Source organism: Oratosquilla oratoria, chromosome 8 (genome assembly GCF_046742065.1).
Source record: "Oratosquilla oratoria isolate Oo_2021 chromosome 8, ASM4674206v1, whole genome shotgun sequence".
In the NCBI taxonomy this organism is placed as follows: domain Eukaryota; kingdom Metazoa; phylum Arthropoda; class Malacostraca; order Stomatopoda; family Squillidae; genus Oratosquilla; species Oratosquilla oratoria.
Window position 1 is genome coordinate 31,344,638 of NC_134784.1, and position 7,500 is coordinate 31,352,137.

A 7,500-nucleotide genomic window follows, 5' to 3' on the forward strand; every position below is an offset into this window, starting at 1 on the left:
TCCTTCTGTTTTAAGTTTTCCTGACTTGTGTTCATTTTTCCCAATTCTCAACACTCCTCCCTCCTCCTCCTCCTCATTTCTGTTCTCCTTTTCTGATAGTTATGTTCTTCACCCCATTTTCACTTTCCTCATTGTACGCTGGTGGCGTAATCGATAGCATGCTGGTCTCGCATTTGCTTTGTTGCAGGTTCGAATCCCGCACCCCACTCTGATTCCCAACAATGACAGTTAATGACCTATCCCAAAAATCCAAGAACCGTATAAAGGTGACGGCTTCAGTCGTAGCTACGCAGCGCCTCCTGGCGTAGGCTCCTCACGTGGACAGGTGAGCCCAACTGGCCAGGTTGTGGTTCGGCCACCATCTAAATGTACATTTCCCTTGTTGCGATTATCGTTCAACGATGATCGTTCATGACTCAACGATCATCGTCAAACGATTGTCTAGACCACTAATTCTTTGTTCTTGAACGGGGCTTTTTTCGCTTCGAGCTGCAAAGTACGACGAGGGTGATAATCATTTTAACCGAACCTATCAACTCACGCGTAAATTTTATACGAAGCCAGGTAGTAGGATGCGCGTCACCCGCCATTGCTTGTGGTAGTAGGCGAATAATCGTACAAACCAAAACGTATCTTAAGTTACTATGATTGGCTGGATGACCGCATCGCAGATAACTGTCAAGGATGTAACACTTTGCCCCCATACTATACAACACGTTATGGAAGATTGCATTGTACACACGCCTGCAACACAATATACGGTACACTCTCTATCAGGGATTTATGGGAAAGGCCCATTTCAGCCGTAGTGTTCCTCAGGGAGATGAGACTGCTCGGCCAGGCAGCCTAGGGAACGACGTCCTCGTCCTCGTCTTCGTCATCATCGTTATCATCATCATCATAATCATCATCATCGTCACCATCATCATCATCATCATCACCACCACCACCACCACCACCACCACCACCACAACCACCACCATCATCATCATCATCATCATCATCATCATCACCATCATCATCATCATCATCATCATCATCATCATCATCATCATCATCATCATCATCATCATCATCATCATCATCATCATCATCATCATCATCATCATCATCATCATCATCATCATCATCATCATCATCATCACCATCATCATCATTATCATCATGCTCATCATCATCTGATGTTGTCATAGGATGAAACAGTCCTTGTTCACTAGCAGGCATATGCAGAAGGATTAGGTCTCTGTAGCATATTATGCTTACACAACGGGCTAGTGATACTGGTGGTTGTGGTGTAAATGTGGTGATAGTGGATGTGGTGGCAACAGTTACATGGGAAATGGTGGTGTAATTGGTAATTATGGTTTAGGATCCATCTCCCCTCTTTGGGTGATTGCACCTACCGACCATGCTCATGTATTCACTATGTAACATTCTCTCCCTTCCGAGTTCTCTCGGACAAAAACTCAATCTCTCTCTCAAATCCACAGCGTTCCGTTTGTGAGCAGATTCCTTCAGTAGCCGTTGTTTGTTCCCTACAGGAGTCGTTCACACTAGCGCAGTAACCGTGGCGGTACCGCACAGTCAAGGAAGAACGGCGTGGTTGTGTGTGAACACCTACAATGGCTTATACTGTAATTGAACCACAACGGTTGAAACCGCTAATGTGCACAGAGCCATACTCTTCTCTGTTAGTGTCCTTTGTCTTTGTCGAGGCCGCCGTCCGTCGTCACTAAGGGCGTCTTTGTCAATAATTCCTCCCCCTCCCCTCCTCCCCCCACACCTACCCCCTCCCGGATCTTTTTCTTCTCTGTGGATTGCGGGGCTCGAACCCACCCGTTAGGACCTCAACCTTGCAGGTGGTCAGGAACAATTTATAGATCATAACCGACGCAGGAGAAAGTGACAACTTTGGGTGATACCACTCAGCGCCTCCGGGCGTAGTAGCCTCTTCATCCCCTCAGGAGGAGAGTGGGTATGTATTTCTTACAACCAAAGCCTTTTAGGGGAACAGACACCATCGACAAACAAATCCTCTGGATCAAACTATAACTAAAGGTACGTTTTGCTCGGCACGATTATCGTTCAACGATGATCGTTCATGGTTCAATGATGATCGTCAAACGATTTTCTAGAGCTCTAATTCTTTGTTTTTGAATGGGGCTCTTTTACTTCGATCTGCAAAGTACGAAGCTAGTTATTTTAACCGAACCTACCAACGCGTTTGCCCAGATACGATGCCAGTTAGTAGGATGCGCCTCACTCATCCGCCATCAATGACTGTGACAGGCCGAGCAAAACGTATATTGAGGTGGAGAAGGGACGAGCGTTGCAATTTGGCTGCTAAGTGACGAATGGGTGGGCCCTCTGGGACCCAGGGAGGAACCAATGGGAGACGGGGATCCTGAAAGGTTGATCCTATGGACAGCATCGACTTGAGGTCCGCAATGGGGGTCGTGGCCGTACAAAGAACATAAACAGAGTCAAAATGGAAAGCACATGTTTGTGTCTGGAAACGAAACCTGGCGCGGAAGAACCGCCGTTTGGACAGAGCCAGAACAATGGGGCTGCCGGTACGGTGACACTGGTCAACGGAATGGTTGGATTCCAAGGATTCGGTTGGATTTCGTCCAAGGGTGGAGGATTTGGTTAGTGTAACCGTAGCTTGAAGTTACGGTTACACTAACCAACTCCTCCAACACTGGACAAAATCCAACTAAATCGTTGGAATCCAACCATTCTACTGACTAGTGTTACCGTAGCTTCAAGTTACGATTACACTAACCAAATCCTCCAACCTTGGACGAAATCGAACTGAATCATTAGAATCCAACAATTCCGTTGACTAGGGTCATGTAGCTTTACGGAGGGCAAGGATGGATAGATAGAGGGAGAAAGGGAAGGAGAGAAGGGTGAGAGAGTCGTACAGTCGCTCAACGCCAAAACATCACTGTTACATGAGTGTGCTGACACCCTGGCACGTGTTACCATTTACCAGCTGTTGTTTAGCGCCGAATAAGAAAAAATATATATTTTCTCAGCTGCTCTTCGATAAGTCATTCCCCGTCACGACAACGCACCTGCCAGTCACATCATCATACCTGTCAGTCTTTCATATATTATGGTGAAGAGCCCATGGGACGGACGTCTGGCAGGTGCAGAAGCTCCATTGTTATCTCTCTCTCTACCTCTCTCTCGTTCTCCCTCCATCTTTCTCTCTCTTTCTTCCGCTCTCTGGTTCTCGCTCGCTCTCTCACTCTATCTCTCTCGCTCCATCTCATTCTCTCTCTCTCGTTCTTTTGTTCTCTCGTTTTCGCTCTCTCTCTCTCTCTCTCTCACTCTTTCTCCTATTACTCACTTTTACCACATAGATGTGTAGACTCATGGAACAATTTGGATAAAAACATAATCCAGGCCAACAACATAACAAAATTGAAGGCAAAATTTGATGACTGGAAGCAGAGACGGGGACCCACGTACACGGGTCCAACTAAACTACAAATACGTAAATGTAACTATATGAATATGTATACAGTATGTATCTATGTGTATATATATATATATATATATATATATATATATATATGTGTGTGTGTGTGTGTGTGTGTGTGTGTGTGTGTGTGTGTGTGTGTGTGTGTGTGTGTGTGTCTTTATAATTATACATATATGTCACCACCCAGCCTCGTTCATCTCATCACTCTTCACCACGGCACTATCGTCGTCACTGACCGACAGACTATATGTAAATATATGTATATATGTAAATGTATTCGTATATGTATGCCTTTTTCGGTGAAATATAAAACCACTGTAGCATCATGGAAGGAAAAGGAAATGGCGTAAAGAAAAAAAAATCCACGTTTACTTTTTTCTGTTTTACAAAAGAATGGGCTGTACGTTCGGCAGCGTTCTCCATACATTAAATAAAAATTGGTATCAGAAAAACAATCCAGATGAATATTTCGGGTTGTTTAGATCTAGAAGTTGAAATATTTCTCGGGAAAATGTATGCAACAATGCAGAAAAAAAAGATGAGAACCTTTCAGGTAATACACAGCCTTCCCATATAGTTTCCCTCCTTCTCTGTTTATCTCCCTCCCTCTTTCCTTCCTTTCCTCTTCCTTTATTCCTTCTTTCTTTCCTTCCTTTCTCTCTTTTCTTTCTTCTATCCCTTTTTTCTCTCCTTCCTTCCTTCTCTCCTTTCCTCGTTCATCTCTTTTTTTCTTTCTTTCCCTCCTTCTCTGTTTATCTCCCTCCCTCTTTCCTTCCTTTCCTCTTCCTTTATTCCTTCTTTCTTTCCTTCCTTTCTCTCTTTTCTTTCTTCTCTCCCTTTTTTCTCTCCTTCCTTCCTTCTCTCCTTTCCTCATTCATCTCTTTTTTTCTTTCTTTCCCTCCTTCTCTCTTTATCTCCCTCCCTCTTTCCTTCCTTTCCTCTTCCTTTATTCCTTCTTTCTTTCCTTCCTTTCTCTCCCTTTTTCTCTCCTTCCTTCCTTCTCTCCTTTCCTCGTTCATCTCTTCTTTCTTTCTTTTCCTCCTTCCTTCTTTACCTTCCTCCCTCTTTTCTTCCTTTCCTCTTTCCTTATTCTTTATTTCTTTCCTTCCTTTCTCTCCTTTCTTTCTTCTCTCCTTCCTTCTCTCCTCTCCTCGTTCATCTCTTCTTTCTTTCTTTCCCTCCTTCATTCTTCCTTTCTCTTCTTTCCTCCCTTTTCTATGTCCTTTCTTCTCTCCTTCCTTCTTTTTCCTTCCCTTTCTCCTTCCTTTTTTCTCCTTTCCCTTCATCCTCCCTTACCTCCTTCCTTCCTTTTTCCCTTCCTTCCCTTCATCCTTCCTTCTTTCCTTCTTTTACGTCCCTCACTCTTTCCTTCTTTTCTTTCTTCCTCCTTCCTTCCCTTCTTCTTTTCCTTTCTTCTTCCCTTCCCTTCTTCCTTCTTTTCCTTCCTTTTTCCTCCTTCCTTTCTTCTTTCCTTCCTTTTTTCCTCACGCAATAATGTGTTGTCTTTCAATGCGTTGATGGAGCAGTGAGCGGGGACAAACAAATGCAAAGTCATTCTCCTTCATGGCGACGCAATCTACGACAGCCGCCATCTCTCTGAATCCTCTGTCTTCTCTCCCTCGAGAGGACATGATCCACTTGGCCCGGCTGCGGTCCTTCCATCATCCAACCTTTCTGAGTTATCAAAGGATCCCTGATGGCCACACAACAGATTAAAAGTCCAGGATGTAACACGTCACCCCCATATGAAATACCACAGTATGGAAGACTGCATTGTACACAGCTACGCATGCCAACAACACAACATGATACTCTATATGGGATCTGTGAGAAAAGCTCCGCCCCAGCTATGGCGTTCCTTAGGGAAACGGGACTGCTCGGCCAGACAGTCTAGGGAATGACAACAACAACAACAACAGCAACAATCTAGGAAACGACATCAACAACCACGTTCGTTCCTTACCATCACTCCAGCCCCCACCCCCAGCTCCATCTCAACTGACTCAAAGCCTACGTCTGTTATTAAACGAATAAAATTTCAATGCTGTTGAAGAAAAAGAAGAAGAAGAAGAAGAAGAAGAAGAAGAAGAAGAAGAAGAAGAAGAAGAAGAAGAAGAAGAAGAAGAAGAAGAAGAAGAAGAAGAAGAAGAAGAAGAAAAAGAAGAAGAAGAAGAAGAAGAGGAGGAGGAGGAGGAGGAGGAAGAAGAAGTCGTCTTTCCCTGACCGCCAATCCTGACATCGACCACTCAGATCGAGCGCGACGCCGGGGAAAATCGGCCAGAACTTAGCGAGGTCGACAAACAACCTTTCTGAAGCTCATAGGTTCGCAGCTATTCAGCGCCTCCTGGCGTGGGACCCTCACCTTTTGTACCAGGAGAGTTAAACGAACTGGACCGTAATCCCTATGCTTGATAGACTCTTGGGCAGCTGCCAATCGTATCCAACTTCTGTGATACTGAAGGGGTGACATAGAGAAGGACAGAACAACTTGACGATAAGCCAGTGGTTCTCAACCTGGGGGCCCATGGCAAGAATTTAGGGGAGGTGGGGGGGGGGGGTTTCATGTCCTGCTGTTACAAATCATAGTTTTCTATACAATGTGAGGAATCGAAAAAAAAAAAATCCATCACTCTATCATGGCAGAAGAAATATAAGATGCTTATGATTGTCACCTTGGTTATTAATAAAACAAAGGACTTCTCTTCATCAAAACTTTATCATTAATATTATTATTATTATTGTTTTAACCTTTCTTGGCTCTGGGTGGAAGTTGTGAGAAAAATGAAGGGGAGCCACACGAATGTTGAAGATTTATGAAAGGGGGGAGTTGAGTGAAAGATATTGGAAACGACTGATTTAGACTGAAATGAACACTTGGTAGAGAAACGAAGAGGAGCCACACCAATGTTGAGAATTCATGAAGTTGATGGCATGGAGTGAAAAAGATCGAGAATCATTGCCGAAGTCTCTCAACCCAATACCCTGACGCCATGCTGCCCAACCCCGGACGCTTATCAAATTATTGATGATGAAAACATCAATATTTCATCCATGATTTCGTTCCCTGATGCTCTTTCATTCAGAAATATTTTTTTTATCATTAAGAGGTCATCGTTTGGAGACTTGTGCAATATAAAGTTCCGGCACGAAGACGGGTTCAATGGTCGTCTGTTCGTTTGGTGTTTTGCCTATTCGCCTGCGTTTCTGTCTCTCTCTCTCTCTCTCTCTCTCTCTCTCTCTCTCTCTCTCTCTCTCTCTCTCTCTCTCTCTCTCCATGCTATCCCAGGCACACGAACACTTAAAAAGAGAGAAAGCCATGACGATTTAACTGTTTTCATCCATTCACTGATTCTGTGAGTTCATTTGATTTTAACCGTGTCTCAATTTTTGTTCACTCCATCAACTCATTTTCTGGTAAACCATTTCCTTCATCTCATGACATATCTTTCATGATTTCATCATCAATCGCTCCTCTGACCTTTTCGCCTGCTTCTCTTTGTTTCTAGCGACCATTCGTTGTTCCTCAATCCAGGTTTTTTTTTTTTTTTGTATATCCATTTTTCTTTCGTCTCTTCATTAATTCATTCTTTCTTTTTCTTCATTTTTCTCTTGTACGAGTAGTTGTTCTTTCTTCTCATCTTTCTTCTTCTTCTTCTCCTTCTCCTTCTTCTTCTTCTTCTTCTTCATCTTCTTCTTCTTCTTCAATTTATTTTCATTTTCTTTCTCTTCTTTTTCTTCTTCTTCTTCTTCTTCTTTTTCTTCTTCTTTCTTATTCTTCAATTTATTTTCATTTTCTTTCTCTTCTTCTTCAATTTATTTTCCTTTTCTTCTTCTTCTTCTTCTTCTTTTATTCCTTCTTTATTTTTCCTCCTTCTTCTAATTCTTCCTCTAGTTCTTCTACTATTGCTTCTTCTTCTACAACTTCTTTTTCCTCCCTGGCTCTCTTAACCTTCCGTCATTCCCTCCGTTCCGACGTGGCCCCCTTCTTCCTGTTTTTCGAACAAATT